The sequence below is a fragment of the Adiantum capillus-veneris genome, chromosome 10 (genome assembly GCF_014529385.1).
Source record: "Adiantum capillus-veneris isolate H3 chromosome 10, ASM1452938v2, whole genome shotgun sequence".
NCBI lineage: Eukaryota > Viridiplantae > Streptophyta > Polypodiopsida > Polypodiales > Pteridaceae > Adiantum > Adiantum capillus-veneris.
Genome location: NC_140940.1, coordinates 137,481,047 through 137,501,322, shown reverse-complemented (window position 1 = coordinate 137,501,322; position 20,276 = coordinate 137,481,047). Strand labels below are relative to the sequence as shown.

Here is a 20,276-nt window from a genome sequence, read left to right as displayed (position 1 = left end):
GACGCATAGTGGACGAAATCTCTGTAAGAGACCTTGTCCAAAAAAATTAAGAAGAAGATTTTCAAGACTCGACTGATAAGACGCTAGAGGATAACGGGAACAATGAGTTGTCTAGTAGCTCAAGTCACAGCATCAAATGGAAGGATCGACGAGTGATCTACTATGATTTCCCAAACCAAAACCCTTGAAGACAACGCAGGTATCGAGATAAACGCCGAAACAACCACAACAAGCACAACGAGGACTCAGTACCTCTATTAACTGACAAAACATAGTACTTGAGATTAGTCGAAGCGACTGACTGCCAAGACAGGATATCAAAGCGATATATGTAACCCGACTCAACCAAAACATCATCAAAACAAAAATCAAAAAAAGAGAAAAATATCAAAAAACATTTAAGTTGTCCAAGATGGAGCGCAAAGTCAAATATAATGATTTGAAACGAGCTTTGAAGGAAGTTTGGACAAAAAAAATGGAAATTGACGAGAAATCAAATGATGATAAATTCGATGCACCTTCCCACTATAAGAAGTATACCGTTTAGGACAAGAAGATAGTGGTGCAAAAATCCAAACGAGATCTCAAAGAACCAGTAATTTCATATGATGGGCCTGAAAACAAAAAAAGCATCAACTTAGCATAACCAAGTGAGGAGCCTAAACCGGCATATATTGCCATAGACCTTACTGAAGAGGAAGAGCAGCTTCTAGTCAATACGCTCAGGCAATATAAAGTAAAGCATCAACTTAGCAGAACCAAGTGAGGAGCCTAAACCGGCATATATTGCCATAGACCTTACTGAAGAGGAAGAGCAACTTCTAGTCAATACACTTAGGCAATATAAAGATGTCTTTGCATGGTCATAAAAATATCTAAAGGGGATAGATCCTAACATATGTCAGCACACGATTCCCCTTAAGAGTGATGCTAGACCACATAGACAACGTCCTTACACGTACAATGAAAATTTTGCAAAGAAAATCAAGGAGGAAATAGAAAAATTGAAGGACGCTGAGTTTATCTACAAGATTGAGCACACCGAATGGGTATCCCCGATTGTGGTGGTACCCAAAAAGAATGGCAAACTGCGTGTCTGTGTAAACCTCAAACAAGTAAATGCAGCCACCATCAGGGATAACTAGCCATTGCCAATAACCGATCATGTTATTGAGAGATAGCAGGGAAAGAGGCTATAGTTTCTTGGATGGGTTCTCAGGCTACAATCAGTTGTGATGATTAAGGCAGAAGATCAGCATAAGAGAGTTTTTGCGACAGAGTGGGGTATAGTTGCCTACAGGGTAATGCCTTTCGGCTTGACCAATGCCCCGACCACATTTCAAAGACTAATGACCCACGCATTCAAAGAATATCTCAGAAAATTTTTGGAGATCTACATGGATGATCTTTGTGTTCATTCCCATCGACGAAGTGACCACATCACTCATCTGTGGAAAAAGTCTTTGAAAAATGCAGAACGTATCGTATTTTCTTAAACCCGGAAAAATGTGTCTTCATGGTAAGACATGGTAGAATTTTGGGCCACATTGTGTTCAAAAATGACATTTCAACTGATCAAGAAAAGGTGCAGACAATTGCTAAACTACCGAGACCAACGAAGATAAAAGAAGTGCAAGCATTTATGGGGCATTGCGGATACTACAGGCATTTCATATATATGTATGCTGTAATAACTAAGCCATTGTATGCCCTCATAACTAAGTTGGAATGGATGGAGCAATGTGAGCAGGCTTTCCAAAACCTGAAGCAACATTGAATCTCATCTACAATTTTGCAAGCCCCTGACTGGAGCAAAATCTTTCATGTCCATGTGATGCATCAGCCTATGCTATCAGGTGTATATTATCTCAACCACAGGAGAGAAGAAAATAGATTTTCCCATTTTCTACTCTAGTCGGCAACTAAACAACGCAGAGAGAAATTATACCACTATGGAAAGAGAAGGTCTCGGAATGATCTTTGTTGTCAAGAAATTCAGACACTACCTTCTAGCAAACAAGTTTGTCTTCTTCGTGGATCATCAAGCACTCTTGTATCTAGTAAACAAACCTTGCAACACTGGAAGAATTGTTCGTTGGTTTATATTTTCCTTGAGTTTGACTTCACGGTGGTCGTAAAAAAAGGGGACCACACACCAAAGAGCAGATCATCTTTCACGACTATTTCATGGGGAAGCACCTGAGGGTGTTGATGATGGCCTTCCTGATTCATATTTGTTTAACATAGAAATGGTGCCAAGATGGAGAGAAGAGGTCATTCCTCTACTCACAATCGGCTCACTGCAAATAGAAAGACAACCATCAATTATCCATCAAACACAAAATCTTCAACTTTTAGCAGGACGACTGTACAAACACAATAAAGATGGGATACTGAGACTATGTGTACAGCCCGAAGATACCACCTACTACCTCAAACAAGCTCATATACAAAATACAAGATTTCACACTGGTGAAACACAAACAGGACAACGGTTACAAAGACTGGGCGTCTACTGGCCAAACATGGAACATAGTGTCCATAAATATGTAAAATCTTGTGATAGTTGTATAATAGATCCCCCAGTGGAACATGCCACCATGTTTCATGTAGTACAAGCACCTAAATGGAGTGCTCACATAGTTGAGTACCTAAAAAACAAAACCTTTCCAGTGGAATGGGGCAAAGCAAGAATGAAAACTATCAAAGAAGAGGCCAAACACTATCTGTTCATTTCCAACCAACTGTATAGTCGTGGAAAGGACAAAAAATTACGGTTGTGTGCTACAAAAAGCGAATATTACGTCATCCTAGATCAAGCACACTCAGGACAACCCGGGTGACACTTCTCTGCTGATAAAATGGCAAAGCTCGTGCTACACTCAGGCATATGGTGGCCAACCTTGTTCATGGATGCAGCAACAGATGTCAAACGATGTGATGAATGTCAACACAGAAAACAACCCCAAAGGAGAGATGAAATGCCACTGAGGCCAATGATGGGTGTATGTGCTTTTACCAAATGGGTCATTGACTTCATTGGTCCCATCATACCTCCAGGATACAGGACACATGCACAATACATCATCGTAGCAATAGACTACATGACAAAATGGGCGGAAGCAAAAGCAACCCAAAAAAATGATGCAAGGACTATAGCTCAGTTCCTTTTCAAAAAAGTCTTTACGTGGTATGGACTGCCAATCAAAATAGTGAGGGATAGAGGAACACACTTTGTGAACGACATCATTGAGAGCCTCCTTGATGAATTCATGGTGGTCCATCACAAGTCAGTACCCTATCATCCGCAAGCCAATGGACAGGCAGATATTACCAACAAAATCGTATGCACAATGCTCACCAAGATAGTCAGTGACTCAAGAAATGATTGGGATCAAAAGCTACACACCGCCTTATGGGCTTACTGCGTAGTTTTTAAAACTTCCATTGGAACGACTCCCTTTAACCTGGTATTCGGGATTAATGCAATACTACCATTGAAATTCCTAATCAAATCCCTCAAAGTGGAAACACAATTAAAATGGATGGGCCATGAGCTATCGAAAAGACTAGACACCCTAGAACAATTAGATGAAACTAGACTTAAAGCGATAGTTGGGATATATGCTTAGAAAAACCAAATTAAAGCTTTCCATGATAAACACGTGATTGGTAAGGAGTTCCAAAAAGGGGGATTACGTTCTTATGTATACCCTAAAACAACACTCCAAAAAACTCAAAAAGCGAGAATGGGGCCTTTTGTAATCCATGATATATCGCAAAGTGGTGCCATCAAACTTGCAACATTCGCAGGAGAAGAGATGCCTAATTGGACAAGTGGTTGCAGGTTAAAGAAATATCTTCTTCTGTTGACACTAGAAGAACTTGCAACACTCCATGTAGTAGCTCAGTGCAGACGTCAAGCACAGGACAATCAGGAACAAGCACAATAGGAATCCAAACTCAAAATATTAAAACGCAGGTAACAAGCAAACTTCCATAGGAAAGAACAACAGGACGTGGCTATTCAGAATTCTCTAATAGCATCCATACAAACGGTGGCTACATGGTTAGGAGGAATGGATCTACGCATTCAGTTACAACTTGCCGACGGCACCACTGAAAGAGCATTAGTGGACACAGGGGCCAAAGCTAATGTAGTTAACTACTCCACTTTCAAAAAAATCACAAAGGAACCTCTAATGCCCAACACTATGGGGTTCAAAGTCGCAAACAAAGATACTATGGACAGTCTAGGCCACATAAATTTTCCAATCAACATTGATGGGACATTTTATCCACATCAATTTCATGTGGTCAAAGATCAATATCTTAACGAAGCACTTATTCTGGGAGTGCTATGGATGCTCACTTATCAAGCCACACCAAACTGGCAAGACAACATTTTACTCAACGAACACAAGGGCCAATCTTTATCCACGCCATTTGTACAAACTGACCATGTATGGGAACCTCTACCATCACCACATGCAGCAGCTCAACGATCATCCACCACCATGGTCACGAAAATATGGGTTAAGAAATCAATCATGGAAACCAAGCCTAGAAAATTGTGGATACCTAAATGGCAAACCAATACAGGTAAACCTACAATGCCTACACAGAAATTATACCACCACAAATTGCCCACCGTTGTTGTCAAACGGCCTAACCCAATGGACCACTATCTTCGACATCCAAACACACTCAAATGGGTATGGAAACCAAAACAACCTCGCCTTCACCATGCCTCTTCTAGCGGATCCATACCTAAGCAATTTTGATGGCAACCCAAAAAATGCCAAAAAGCAACCCCACCGGCGGCAGTATCAAAACTTTTGCAAGTCATAGTCAAACACAGAGCGCGTCTTCTACAATTACTATTGTTCAGACCATGGAGCTTCCAAGGAACCTCACCACCAACAGCCACTAAACATATTGTTCAGCACCTATCTCTTGTACATCATTTTGTTTTCCCCTGCATATCCTCCATCAGCATCATAGAGCCACACTATATGGCTATGCATAGACACGCGCTTTATTCCCACGCACTCTGATACATGTTTGTGGCAGATGACTCACTCTAGGAAGGGGGGAAATGCGACTGGATTATCATTTGTATATACCATGATTATCATCTTACTTCTTTTCTTTTCTTTTCGTTTCCTTTCCTTTCCTTTTTTTTTAAAAAAACACAAGTTTTTCAGAGCCTTATAGACTCTTAGTTGGCATAATGATGAGCCATACCATCACCATCTAATACCAAAATAAGATTATGTATATAAGGGATGAAACACTATTTTTGGCTAATTTTTGGCCGACTAATAATCATTGTAAATAATTTTCTTTTACAAAAAAGAAAAAAATAACAGGTAATCAACAAAAAAATGATAAGTCGAGGCAGGAAAGTCAGAATTGACTTTTGAAAGCAAATGCAAAAAATTTAAAGCGAGGACTTCAAACATGGCAAATATGGGCAAATTCAACACAAGATGAATTTTGAGCCAACTTCTGAAGGATCAAAACTGTAGATTGAACGTCTTTTGAAAACCGAGTGTCAGAATGACGAACGGTTCGAACCATAGGTGATATGAACAACAAGATATGAGCAATGAAGGTAAGTATAAATGGGGCATTTCGGGTAGACTGAGATCATATATTCAAAAGGGGCAACAGAAGGTCATTTGCATTCGGAGAGAGAGAGAGATCCAAAGCAGCATAGAGTTTTTGGAGTTGCTTCTGCCCACTGCGACCATCTCAGTGGATCTCACTACACCATATTTGACAGGTATGATCATTAACCTTGCAAGAGCATGTGTGTGTGATCCATACTGCATCAACAGTATCATAACAAAAAATCAAAGCAGTACAAGGTCACAAAATTGGCAAACTAGCAAGGCCAATGAGGAAGTCCAAAACCCATCAAAAACAAGAAAAATTTCATCAATAGACCCCAACTAACTGATAGAATCAGCCAAGCTAAAAAAAAAAAAGGGATGGAACTTGGATCGCGATCCATGTTCCCCAAACCCTAAAATCATGGAAACTTCTACAGGAGCAACAATAGAGAGTCATGAACACTCTCCTATGACTGGTTTTTCAAAAAGCATCCCAACATGGATCGCGATACATGTTTCTTTTTGCAAAAATCAGGATAAAAAGTGGCTCACTAGCTGGACAATGTACAAACAGTACTCGTGTTGCAAAATGATCACAAAAAGTGCTCTAAAGATCATCAAAACCACCTCAATTGCTACTTTCATTTTGTAAATGGTCTTTTGGTCAAAATTACTGCTAAAGTAATTTGGAAAACTTCACACTCTCCTTGAAGCTTATCAACAAGCCAATGTAACCTAAGAATGGTGATGGGATCAAAACTAAGCAAAAGTTTACTTGCAAAATGGTGAAACTTACAAGATTCAGTTTTCCTTTTTAGAAGAATTCAATGTCTGGGGGAAATTGCCACGGAACCAAGCAAAGCTATGAACTACAGCTCTAAATCATCAAAAATCAAAGCAAGGATAGATCTTAGGCAAAACATGACTCCAAAAGTGGTTACCAGAAACAGATTGGGTCAAAATGGAAAAAATATGGCCATAACCTAAAAAATGGGGCAAACTATGGAAAAACATGTCCAAAGTTGAAATTTTTTCACCAGTGTACTAGGAAAACCTGTAGGAAAAAATTTGCACAAGAACTGCATCAAAATTCTTCTCAACGTGGATCGCGATCCATGTACCTTTTTGGCCAATATAAGTAAAACCCATGCCATCTGATTTAGTATGATCAAGAAAGCCAAGCCATGGAGTTTCAAGCCATTGGAATCCCAAAATCCACTTCAAAAAGCCAAAAATCTCTAAATATGTACATGATTTCCAAAATTCAGCCCAAGTGTCTAACCATTGATCCAAATCCCAAGATTTTTGGACCAAGTCATAATCAAGATGAGCCCTACCAGATGGCATCATCAGATTTACAAAATATTTTCCAACATGGATCGCGATCCATGTACCTTCAGCCCTAAATCCAGAGAAAATTGCTCAGTAGCATCTCCTTATGTCGAGGAGCAACTTCCCAAAGTTAGAATTTTCAAATGCTTCCCAACATGGATCGCGATCCATGTTCCTTTTTGCCAAGATCCATCTGTTACATTACAGTCTTGTGTTTATAGTAATCCTAGGTGCAGTGGTGAAATTTGGTCAAATTGGGAGTAGTTTTGACAAAGTTAAGATCACTTTTTCATTTTATGGTCAAGTTTACACTTTCTGACAATTTTGATCAATGGCTAAAACCTGATTTCACTTGCAAAAAATTGGCAACAGGATGCCTCGAAGGAAAGCACAGAGAGGGAGTGGAATGTGGCACCCTATGAGATAACCGATATCTCATCAAATGAGAAAGCTCACCTCACCGAACAAGTACTTGAAGCAATTTCGGCAAAAATCTTCATCGCAAGGTTTCAAGTAGCAGACGAAGAAATTGTTAAGACCACCATATTTCCATAGGAAATGTGGACTTTGCACCAGAAACCAGAAGTGCAAGCAGGGGTCAAGTGTCTACAACTCGACAACTTCTTACGAATACCTCCTTGGGGAACAGACTTTAGACGAGCTCACGAGCTCATAAGTTCAATTCAATACAATGGGGAAGCAAGTCTGACAGACAAGGATGGGACAGTCTCATTAAGGTAAAAATTACAACGGAAATTATCAATGAAGACCTCCACCTGCCGCAGGGGATGCACAATCTATTGCAAAAAACAAAGGCAGTAGACAATGATAAAGCCTTTTTGAAGCAACGAGGCCACAAGCTGACGAATCAATACCTGATCTACTCCGAAACGGAACTACCATTGCATGTTATATCACAACATTTTAAGGTGCAGAAGCTGCCTAGATATACCGAACCTTTGTTGCATAGGGCAGTGGTAATGGCGATGGGCTTGGCTGAAGGCAGGGTGGTCAGTTGCGACTTTGACAACTATCTTCTTGACACGATTGTGGAAGAAAACATAAAGGGCAATAAAAAAGTAAAGCTTACATGAACGGGGGACCAATGCTCACACGGATAGCCTATCAAGCACTGGGAATGATCGATAGATCTAATCCACAGATCCAAAAGAGGTGTAAGACCAGTGATAGGACCTTCTACAAGGCCGAACCCAGGAGTCAAACAGACAAGGCAAAGTGCACCTCTAAGGGATTCTGGAAGTGAGAAAATGGAGGTAGATGAACGGAGTAGCCAAGAAGAGGAGTCCCACCCAAGAGATACTCCTTCTGAGTACCAATCTTTGGAGGACGAGTAGGATAGCCCATACACACAGGGATATACCCGGTTGAAGAAAAAGGCTGCACATTTGGCAGAAGCTATCCCCATTACTCATGCCAAGAGGACAATGGAAGAGGCTTAGGCATTGAGGAAAAGGATCCAAAAGAAATATCGGCATCAAACCCAAGAAACAGAAGCGGATGATGAGAAAGAAGACGATGAAGTTGATAATGCTCCGCTAATACGCAGGCAAACAGAGGCTTTGGAAAGGATCAAGCAACAAAAGAGAAAGGAAGCTGAAAAAAAATGGGAAATTGCCAGCGCCATGCGACAGCGCATTCCCAATGAGCTCAAGCGAAAGATGGAGCAGAGGCACCAAGAAGAATCAAAGAAGCCACGTGTCAATGATCTAGAATCATATGACGAGTCTGGTAAGAGTAAAAAAGAGGAAAGTCACTCGCAAGGAGAGGAACAACACAACACACAGGACCAACAAAGTCAAGACCTTGGTTCTCTCAAGGATGTTGAGACACTTTCAAAGACATCAAAAAAAGAGAAAGGAGAAAGTGCAACACGGTCAGAGCAAGGGGTTGAAGGAAAAGAGACGGAACAACAAACGGATCAAAAAACAGAGTCACGAAAAAAGCCTGCCACAACCTCTAATGCCTTAAAAGATTTGAAACAAAAGGCTGAGGTGACTAAGCAATCGGATCAGAGCCGAAAGGACCAGCATGGGCCAAGATCGCCACGCACACAAGCGGCCACAAAAGAAGGAGCGGAGCTAGTTAAGTCATTTGACATTGACAATCACTTAGAGCAGATCAAACCGCAGTTCTAATGTTAAAGATCTCTTTACAACCTAAAGGAGTTGGAGTTAGAAGACAACAAAAAAGAAGCATCTAGAGCAGGGGAAGAATCCTTGCAGTTAAAGCAACAAATCGAATCACTAAAGAACGCACAAGTCTAGGCACAATCAGAGTTGCACGAAAACGAGAGAATGAAACATAATATTACAAAGAAGTACAACAATTCAACGAGGCGAACTCCGCATTGCAGATCAAACAGCAACACCTCGAGGAGGAGCTAGCCAGAGAAAAGGCACAAAATGAGAAGCTACAAGGCTCGTATGCAGTGGGTTAGCAGGTCTCTAACTCATCTCCTGGACATACAGGAAGCACCCTCCTCTTCAATGAAGATTGCAGGATCTACTTCTTTGAGCCAGGAAATCAAAGAGTTGAAAGAGGCCCTAAAACAAGAGAAATATGACAGACAGATCATGACGGTAGGTCATAGGGCCCCACAACAGGCAAAGGATGAGGAAATCGACGACTTAAAGAGGCAACGGCCGAGGCAAGAGGGGAATTAGCAGCTCTACCAATCAAACAAAGTATCAGCACGATCCAGGGGAATTTGAGCAGGGAGAAGGATTCAAACAATCAGCGTTTGAAACTCATCAAACAAAGATGCCCACTACGAGCATTGGAAAAGGCACGTAGGAATTTGCAGATCTAGCCATGACATCCACCTCAGAGTCGGAAAAATATGAAATTCAGTGCTGGATCTCAATAGTAAAGGACCCTTCACACAAGGCGTATATGCAATATGAACTAAAAGTGCTGGAATCAACTGCCCTCCTCATGATCACTCCAGATGAGGTAGCAAAAAATCATGGGTACGAGATGATCGCACTACCATTGATGCCACAAGAAGTTCGATTATGGCAGAAAAAGATGCTCCCCAAACTTGAACCAAATAGCAGAGGGGACTACAGAGAGATTTCAATTACGGCCCTTCAAATTCAAGCCATCCTCGACAATCAACCACTCTGGCGGAAAAATGGTTTGATCAGTGACCAATTGATGAAACATATTACAGGAACGCCCCCCAGTATCTCAGGATCGATCCCACTTACTACCCCATCAACAACAGACGGCGATCTTGGGACAATTTTTATAGTTGGCAAAGCAAAATACCGGTTGTGTTGAACTACCCGATAATCACAAAACCGCTTAATAACAATCCCCCATCCGAGCATTGCATGGTGCAAACTCTAAAAGGAGTAATCAATATGATGAAAGAGATCCCAGATCTCACTTGTCAGATGCTTGTAAAGATTGCCAAAATGCTCATCACGTGCATTACAGCTTTCAGAGACATTGAAGCAGCAGAGCATCCATGGCAAGTTTTTGGCGAGAATACACAGGTATTTGTTGGAATATGGAGACAGAAATCCCCAGCAGAAATTTTATCATGGGATTATATGCAAGAGACATGTTTTTGCCCTCTCATTACATGCAGACCTTCGAAGAAGATTTCATGACAGGTTTCTTTGAAGTGGACTCTTCCATATTCAATCCAATGAGGAAAGATCTGCCAGCCCGCCACATCGCCTACCAAAGTACCATCAGCAATAATCCCTTTAGAGAGCTGGTAACCAAAGTCAAGATTGAAGTAAGAGCTCAGAAATTCAAAAATCTCACTGCAATGCTCAAAATAAGACAGTAAAGTAAACTCACTCAGAGAAAGCTTGCACGAGGACGTGCAATGAATAGGAAGGGGGGAATGTTTGGTGGAGACATGTGCATAGAGGCGTATGCACACCGAACCCTGTGGAAACTCTATTTTTTCAAAAAATACCATGTAATTCAGCCTAAGATGAGTTGTAATCATGATGTGATTAGACCATACCCTCTTTATTTCTCTGAGTCTACACCCTTGTAAGAGGCCGGATGGCCATGGAAAAGCCCCCTAACTTTTAAAGTCAAAACCCTTAGTTTTGAAAAAAGAAGTATCATTAGCTAAAGGAAGTAAAAACGTGCACTGTGGAGGCTTCTTGTGACTACAGCTTGTAATCTTCTTTTCTCCTGAGCTGGTAATCAGAATTCTATTTCGAATAGCACATTGTGTTCCTTGTCTCTCGATCTACAATTTAAGTGTAATCATTTCCAATTTTGTTGTGGTTCGCAACGTATTGTTTGTGGTTATTTTTTGATGTTTTGACCATGGATACGTGTTTGTATGCATAAGGAAGACCTTTCCAAGTACTTTTGTTTCAGTTTTTTGCACATTTTTTGTGATGGATCGTGATTTATGTACCTTTCCAGATGGTGAAAAAACTTGGTAGGATTGAGCCCATAAGTGTTGTGATACCTCTCCTTAAGTTTCATGGTATTTCGGATTTGTTTGGATATCGAAAAGGCGTGATGACGTTAAGTGGTGAGATTGGACGCATACTGATTGTCTGACTAGGAAGTGGTTGATTTGCTTTTGTCGTAGAACGATTATCCCTTGAGTTCACTTTGGTGAGATTGACACTCTCATTAAGTCTCCCTGCCCCATCCCAAGTCGCTTCCTTGCATATTGACATGATGTTAGTACAAAAGAGCTATGCTGCAGACGTCCGTCTCGCGGCGACCCGCTAACATTAGGTTTTACGGTTCAACCATTTAGAGTGCTAGCCGCGCTAGGAGTTGGCCATGTAAATCAGCTTAGTATTGATCATGTAAAGCGAGTTAGAGTTCATTTCTCTAAATCGTCTTAGGGAAGTGTTGGTTTGTCCATTTCAATCCGCTTAGGACTAGTCAATTAAGATTAGTGGCTAATGGTTTGACCGCTTCAAGTTGCAATTGGATGTGTAAAGATGTTAGGTTTGACGCTCTAAACAAGATTAAGGCTATGTTGGTTTGTCCATTTTAGTCCTTTTAGGGCTACCTGCATAATGTTAGTGGATTATGGTTTTGCAACTTCCAGTTTTCCATGTAACTTGTTGACGAGGGAATAAGACAGAGATGAGAGTAGGAGAGAAGCGAGAGGACTATAGAAATGTATACCCCAAAAGTGTGTAGAATGTACACATTGAGTGTACATATATAGTGGGGACCCCAGCCTATATGTAGTATGAGAATGAGATATATACATAGCTCCAACATCCCCGCTCAAAACAAGGTTCCTAACTATGGATGAAAAAACCCTTGGAGGTACAAGAGTAAACCCCACATCACTATATAGATACACTCTTGTACTACATAAGGGAAAATTTGGACTCTCAAAGGGGACCTATAAGGAGGTTTGACTTTGCCTCTCTTGTCCAAAGTGGGCAACTGGGTGAAGTACATAAATGCTTTGTCAAAACCCTATGAACCAACATATCATTGGAAAGATCTTAGAAAGTAGGTTCTAAATCCCCAAAGTTTGAAAAATTTGGAATTGATTTGTAGAAGTTATGGCCTCCCCACTAAAGCTAAAATGTGGAGAGAGATTCCATTTATAAGATGGAGTTGTCACATCAAAAAATGAATTCTTCCAGAATATAAGTAACCTGATGTCATTCTATATATCAATGGATAGATCTCGATGAGTATATTCTAAATCCAAAAGGTCAAAAAAGTTTTGATTTCATTTGTAAAATATTAACGTGTGCCCGTTTTGGACAAGAGGGAGAAAGTCAAAGTTATTATAGGGCCCTTTTGAGAGTCCACAATTTTCCTAATGATAAATTTTCAAATTTACAAAATATATTCACAATAAATTACATCACTCCATAATATACAACAATGGCCATAAAGGCTCATAAAAATTATAAGCAACATAAATTTAAAGTTTTACTTGCAGAAACTACATCACTCTTGTTCTACAAGGTGCCCTTTCAAGGATCTTTGAAAATCTAATAACCCCATAATATTGAGCCATTGCAAATACTCTGCAAGAGTAATGCTCAATGTGCATGGGTTGTCAGGTGTTGGAGCTATATATGGCTCACTCTACTCAACTTGGTCTCACCTATATATTTGTATCTTGTTCTCAATATGAATCAGTCTTTGGGAGCGTATATGGTGTGTCTCTTGTCTCGTCTCTCTCTCTCTTTCTCTCTACATCTCAACATGGTATCAGAGCAGTAACGATCATGCGCCGATTCAATTCATGGTGACAAAACAGTATGTGTATGCGATTCGCATGTAAGATTCAAAAATTGCTACAAATTTTATTTTTGAGCATTGATTCTTGTTAATTGTGGTTGTTTTGTGTTAAGAAGAATATGATTAGTGTTTTGTGTGACGTTTATTGCTAATCAATCTGATCGTTGATTACGTTTTCTTGTTGATGACACCCTGAACTTCATCTCAATTTTTCTTGCTGTTCTGCTCAAAATTTGGAGAAACGGAAAAAGCTCGTCTCCTCGAGCTCTTCGATTTGAGTTCTAAGTTTGCGTCAATCGGAGTTCGCAGCAGAAAGTTATGCTGTTTTTACTGCAATTGAGCTTGACGCAGCTTTCTTCGTCCTACTTCTTCGTGAAGCGTCCGCGATCGTTTTTCTTATTTTGGCGTTAACTTTTTCGAGAAGATTTAGCTTTTTGCTATTCATATTGTGGCGGTCAATCTTGCGTCTCACGCCACTCTATTTTGAGGACTCTTTTATTATTAACGTCTCCTTTACCCTGCCCTTTTTGGGTGAAGTCTCTCACATCTTTGGAAGTTCCTTGAGCATCCTTCTTACGTTTATCGTTGACAGAACGCAGTCCTCATATCTCTCTCATTCTCAATTGCGGCCTTCACCATATATGGTGTGCAAATTCTGCGATCTTATCTTATACGTCTTCTCGCAACAAGATATGGCTATGAATATTCTCGTCAACGGCTTTCCTTCTGGCCAGCGTTCTGTTCCTCCTTTCCAAGGTCAAGGTTTTCCAGGCTGGAAAGCAAAGATGTTGTTAATTCTTGAAGGCGATGAACTCTCCGATGTTGTTCTTGGAAATCGTGTTTGTCCGCCTGAGCCTGTTGATACGGATAATGATAACGTGCTTATCACTGAAGGACCTATATTTGAAGATTGGAATGTTGCCTATACGGATTGGCAACGACGTGATAAAGCAGCTCGTCGGTATATTCTTTCTGCTCTTACTGATTCCCTTTTGCTTGATATGTACCAACTGCCTACTTCCCACGACGTATGGAAGTACCTTATTGCAAACTTTCAGAAGAAATCTGTCACAGAAATACTTTATTTGAGAGGGTTGCTTAACAAGTTACAATATGAAGTTGGTACTGCCATGACGGGACATATTGAATCTTTCAAATCTATTATTAATCAACTTGCTGCTGCCGGTGATCCTATTCCACAAAAGCAACTGATTACACTTCTCCTTGATACGGTGAAGGACTCTTCTTATGATAACATTGTTACTATTCTCTCTAATAAAGATGGTCTTGATTTCGACCAAGCCTGCATGTCTTTAATTGAATACTCTCAACGTCAAGAACGTCGTAATGCTAGTCATGATACAGCTATGATTTCACATGAGGAGACTGAGTCACAACAGATGGAACGGGCTTTTTATGCTCGAAGGCGTCCATTTCAACGAGGAAACCGCAGAGGTGGCCATCGTGGTAATATTTTCTCTCGTCTCAAATTTCCTAATAAGCAATGTTCTTACTGCAACAGAAATGGCCATACTGAAGATGATTGTTGGGCACGTCAATATGATGAAGAACACAATATTACCACAAAACAACCACGTTTATCTGGAGACTCTTCTTCTTCTTCTTGTGAATATTGTGGACGATCTGATCATCCCACTCATATGTGCTATAAGCGTCGATTTGACACAGATCGGAATAGAGCATATGCTACTGAACATCGAAACAACATTGTACCAGAAACAAGCTGCGTCCTATGTTCAGTTGCTCCAGACAGAATACTTCATGTACGCGATGGATCACTTTTTATTGTCGATTCTGGTGCTACAGGAAATATGACATATCAGCCTAAGTGGCTCCATAACTATCATCCACTGCCAGTTCAACGTGTTGTTTATCTTGTTGATGATACTACTTGTCAAGTAAAGGGTATTGGAGACTTATATCTTGGTACCTTATCTTCTTCCACTCGAATTTTGCGAGGAGTATTACATGTACCAGATCTTCAACGTAATCTTCTTTCAGTTGCTAGACTTGTTGATCTTGGTCTGTTTGTTGGATTTGATCATACTAAATGCCGGATTGAGAAAGATGGACAGACTATAGCCACTGCTCCTCGAAATGGTAATTTGTTTGAACTCTCTCTCAACGATGCTGTAGCAAATGTTGTCACTGCTCCAGGTGATCATGATTGCAAAGTATGGCATCACCGTTTTGTTCATGCTGATTTCTCAAAACTCCTTGATCTTCAACGTCGTGATCTTGTTCATGGCATGGATCTTAAAGCCCATCCTCATATGGGAATTTGTGAATTTTGTGCTCTTGGGAAACACAATCGCAAACCTTTTCCTCTTTCAAATACAACTCATTCTCATGACATATTGGATCTTGTTCATACTGATATATGTGGACCTCTACCTTCTTCGAGATCACAATATCGCTACTTCATTACTTTCATTGATGATTTCTCAAGGTATACGACTGTATTTCTACTTAGACAAAAATCTGAAGCCTTATTTGTTTTCAAACAATTCCACAAGGCTGCGGAACTTCAAACTGGTCGTCGCCTTAAGAAGCTTTGTAGTGACAATGGAGGCGAATATGTTTCTCGAGAGTTTGTGAGTTACTGTGCTGACAGTGGAATTCATCATGAACACACTATTCCATATTCGCCTCAACAGAACGGTGTTGCTGAACGAAAGAATCGCACTATTCTCAATGCTGTAAGATGTATGCTGATTCATTCTGGCTTATCTCGTGTTTTTTGGGCTGAAGCTACTTTGACAGCAGTATTTATTCAGAATCATCTTCCTACTACTGGACCCTCTGGTAAGATACCCATCACAGCATGGACAGGTGACATTCCTTCTGTATCTCATTTTCGAACCTTTAGATGTATTGCTTATATTCATGTTCCCAAAGAAACACGAACAAAGCTTGATGCTCCTGGTCTTAAAGTTATTTTTATTGGATATTCTGACACTTCCAAAAGCTACAAATTCTATGACCCTTCCTCCAAGAAAGTAATTGTGAATCGTGATGCTACTTTTAACGAACAGCTTATGGGAGGTTCATGGTCCATGGATGATTCTGATGATACTAAATCATTGCTTCAAGCTTTTTCATTTCTTTCAGAAGATGAAACTCTTCCTATAGAGCAACTTTCCTCTTCACAACCATCCATTCCGAATGTTGCCAATGATGATATTGATATTTTTGTTGATCTGCCTATTGATTTTGAACATGGCTCATGTCATGTTTATGATGACGATATTGCTGATAATGTTTTTTCCACTTCCGAAGATCCCATTACTTATGATGAAGCTATCTCTTCACCACAAAAGGATCAATGGCAAGAGGCTATGGAAGCAGAGTACGATTCTCTTATCTCTAAAGGTACATGGATACTAACTGAATTACCTCCTGGTCGTACAGCTATTAAATGTAAGTGGGTGTATAAGACAAAAGTAAAAGCAGATGGATCTTTTGGCAAGTTCAAGGCGCGTTTAGTTGCAAAAGGTCATTCCCAAGTAGCTGGTGTTGATTATCAAGAGACTTTTTCACCAGTTGTTCGCATTACAAGTGTTCGAGTTTTATTGGCATTTGCTGTTCAATTTGATTTAGAAGCTCATCAAATGGATGTGCGAACTGCTTTTCTTAATGGTGACTTGGAAGAGGAAATTTATATGGAACAACCAGAAGGGTTTGTTATTCCAGGTAAAGAAGACCTTGTTGCTCAACTCCATAAGGCACTATATGGTCTCAAACAAACTTCGCGAGCCTGGTATACAAAATTTGATCTTTTTCTCACCTCTAAAGGATTCATCTCTTGCTCGTCAGACCCCAACTTATACATAAAACGCCAAGGTAGCAGTTTTGTGATTCTTGCTCTTTATGTGGATGATACCATCCTTGTTTCCAATGATTTGGGATTTCTTCAGCAAGTGAAAAATTTATTGTCTTCTGCATTTGATATGGTGGATCTTGGAGAGATTCACTCGTGTCTTGGCATTCAAATCCAACGAAACCGTACAAAAGGTATTTTATTCCTTCGACAGTCAAAGTTTATTGCAGATACTATTCAAAAATTTGGTATGGAATCTGCACATTCAGCCAACACACCTTGTCTTGCAAGCTCTACGAAGAACACTTCTGACAATGGCGGTCAACTTGTCACAAATCAACCTTATGCTAACTTGATTGGATGTCTTCAGTTTGTTGGTATGAACACTCGTCCCGATATTCTGTTTGCTGCTAATTATCTTGAACAACATCTTGCATGTCCTTCTCTTAAGCATTGGTCTGCTGCAAAGCGTGTGTTGAAATACTTGAAAGGCACTACAGATTTTGGTTTAGTTTATCGACGACAACTCACATCGGATTCTATGCAATCTCTTTCTCTTTTGGGTTACACAGATGCAGACTGGGCAAGCTCACATTTATCTATGCGATCTACTAGTGGAAATTGCTTCTTTATAAATGGTTGTCTTGTTTCTTGGACTAGCAAGAAACAACGTTGTGTTGCAATTTCTACGACTGAGTCAAAATATGTTGCGGCATCACTTGCAGCTCGTGAGTTGATTTGGCTTCGACAAATGCTGGTTGATATTGGTCACTCTCCTCTTTCTAGCACACCCTTGCGGTGTGACAACCAAAGTGCTATTAGTCTTGCAAAAGACTATGTTCAACATAATAAGTCAAAGCACATTGCTGTCCATTATCATTATGTCAGGTATGAAGTACACAAAGGAACCATTATGGTTGAACACTGTCCAAGTGACCAGATGATTGCAGACATTTTGACTAAAGGCCTCAACGAGTCACGTTTCATCCTCTTGCGCTCGGAGCTTGGAGTTGCTTCGACCTCACTCTTTCTAGATTAGCTTCTTTGCTATTGTAATAGCTTTGTACATATGACATTGTAATCTTTTAGGTACCATGCACTATGCACACTCCACATTTGCACATTGTGATCTCTAAGTCACTTGAATATTTGTACATAGATGCACAATTCGCTTTCACATCCACAATTTACTTTCACATCATCATCGCTGGTTCATATTTTCACATTGTATAGGGGCTTGGGTTTTTCCCTTGAACTCCCCCAGGGTTTTTTCGTCCAAAGCTACAGACCTTTGTTTGAGTGGGGGTGTTGGAGCTATATATGGCTCACTCTACTCAACTTGGTCTCACCTATATATTTGTATCTTGTCCTCAATATGAATCAGTCTTTGGGAGCGTATATGGTGTGTCTCTTGTCTCGTCTCTCTCTCTTTCTCTCTACATCTCAACATCAGGGAGACAAGAAGTTGATTTTTGCATGTCCATTGATATGAGGACGAGGGGACTCCATATGGGATGCATGGGGAATGGGTTTTGCTAGTTGAGTTTGTCTTCAACATTGCAAGAGCTATGTGAGAACCCTTTGGACTATGTGGTGGACAAGATCAAGAGAACTATTGGAAGCTTTGGATTGGGTGAGATGTTGCAATCAATGTTCCACTACGTAGAACTACAACTTTGAGAGGGGCTAAGCCCTTTCGTAGGATGGTCAACCTTGCATATGCCTTCTCTTGTGGGGTTTCTCTTCTATGATACAAACTCTAGTTGGGGTGCCCCGAAGTATGTTGGCAATCGAAGCCAACAGCTTAGCGACAAGTGCATCATTTTGGATGATCAAGAAGCACAAACATGGAATGTTCTAATGATGTTTTCATACTTAGTGGAGCATGCTTGTTTTATAGACAGCATTGCAAAGTACATTAGCTAGCAACGCTAATAATCTTGCAATGCCTAGTCATACATTAATTCTTGCATTATTAATAATAACACTCTCACCTTGCTTACAAAATTATTAAAAAACAACCGTACACTACTAATTAGGCTAGCATCATTGATGATGTGGAGATGACCGATTTGGTTGGGCTTGTATCAAGGGTTTCAAACTCGGGGGTGAGAGGTAGGGAGGGAAAAGGGGCGGGTGGGGGTATCTCTACATAATGATTGGGAAATTTGTTGGAGAGGGGAATGCAATTCTAAGATTAATAGAGTGTGGCTTATCTTAACTATCTTATCTTAACTATATAATACATGGTTAGAACTCGCACATATTAGTAGCCTGCTAATATAGTAATGAGTTTACCTCAATAAGCCCATTTTGTGTGTGTGTGTGTGTGTGTGCACGCGCACGCACACGTGCATGGATTCTAGAGTCTTTTGACTCGCTAGCATTCTAAAATCTAAGCTGGGTTCCAGAATTTGAGCTTGCCTTGAAGAAAACCATTACAAGTTTTAGTGTAAATACCGTTAAATGTTTGAGATTTACCTAAAACCTAAAGAAGTTTATAACTGTGCCTTTTTCTTTCTAAATAGAAAAATAGTATTTGGCAAGCCTTGCGAGGTGTTTGTAGATGATGCATTAATAAACCTAGACGTGGCTAACCAAAGGTGAGAGAAGTAAGGTCATGGGCCTAGTCTTCAAGAAATATTTGCCTCAATTATGTAGCCTTGCACCTTTGAAATTTCATATAGTCCGGTTTCAAACCAAGGTGATGGGTCCCATTTTCCAACTAAGAAAGGGTTACAAATGTGGTAGTTTTTAACAAGAGAGAGATTGCTAGGTAAATGGTAGAGTGGTTTGACCAAAATAGAGCATTCGTTCTTCCAGTATGAATGGTTGTTGTTAGGTTATGAACTATCAAAATTTGTTTTAATGTAGAGTTTCACATGGTTAATTATAGATTTAATATTATATTTAGTTTTATGAAACTCAAAGTTTAGATTTTATATCGTGTTAAATGAAAGTATTTAAGTTTAGTTTAAGATTAACATTTTGATTAGATTTAGTTTTGAGTTAGTTTGGTTCTTTCATTCTACTTAGAATTAGCTACAAAAATTTCATAATCACGGGTTTGTTTTTTGTGATCATACTGTTAATTAACAAAATTCTCAATTCAAAAATTTTCACATTCACAAAAAATGACAATTTGACTTGAAGAGAACTTGGAAGGCTGGTAGGATTTACCGGCTGTTATAGAGCGTTAGCGTGCCTACTATATAAGGGAGCCTAGGGACTCCCATTCACCTCACAATTCC

At 40.0% G+C, this 20,276-nt stretch overlaps 1 pseudogene; it reads left to right on the top strand.

The window, feature by feature from the left end:
• Positions 1–9,782: 9,782 nt before the first annotated feature.
• Positions 9,783–18,951, top strand: LOC147449720 (uncharacterized; annotated as a pseudogene).
• The last annotated feature ends 1,325 nt before the right edge of the window (positions 18,952–20,276 follow it).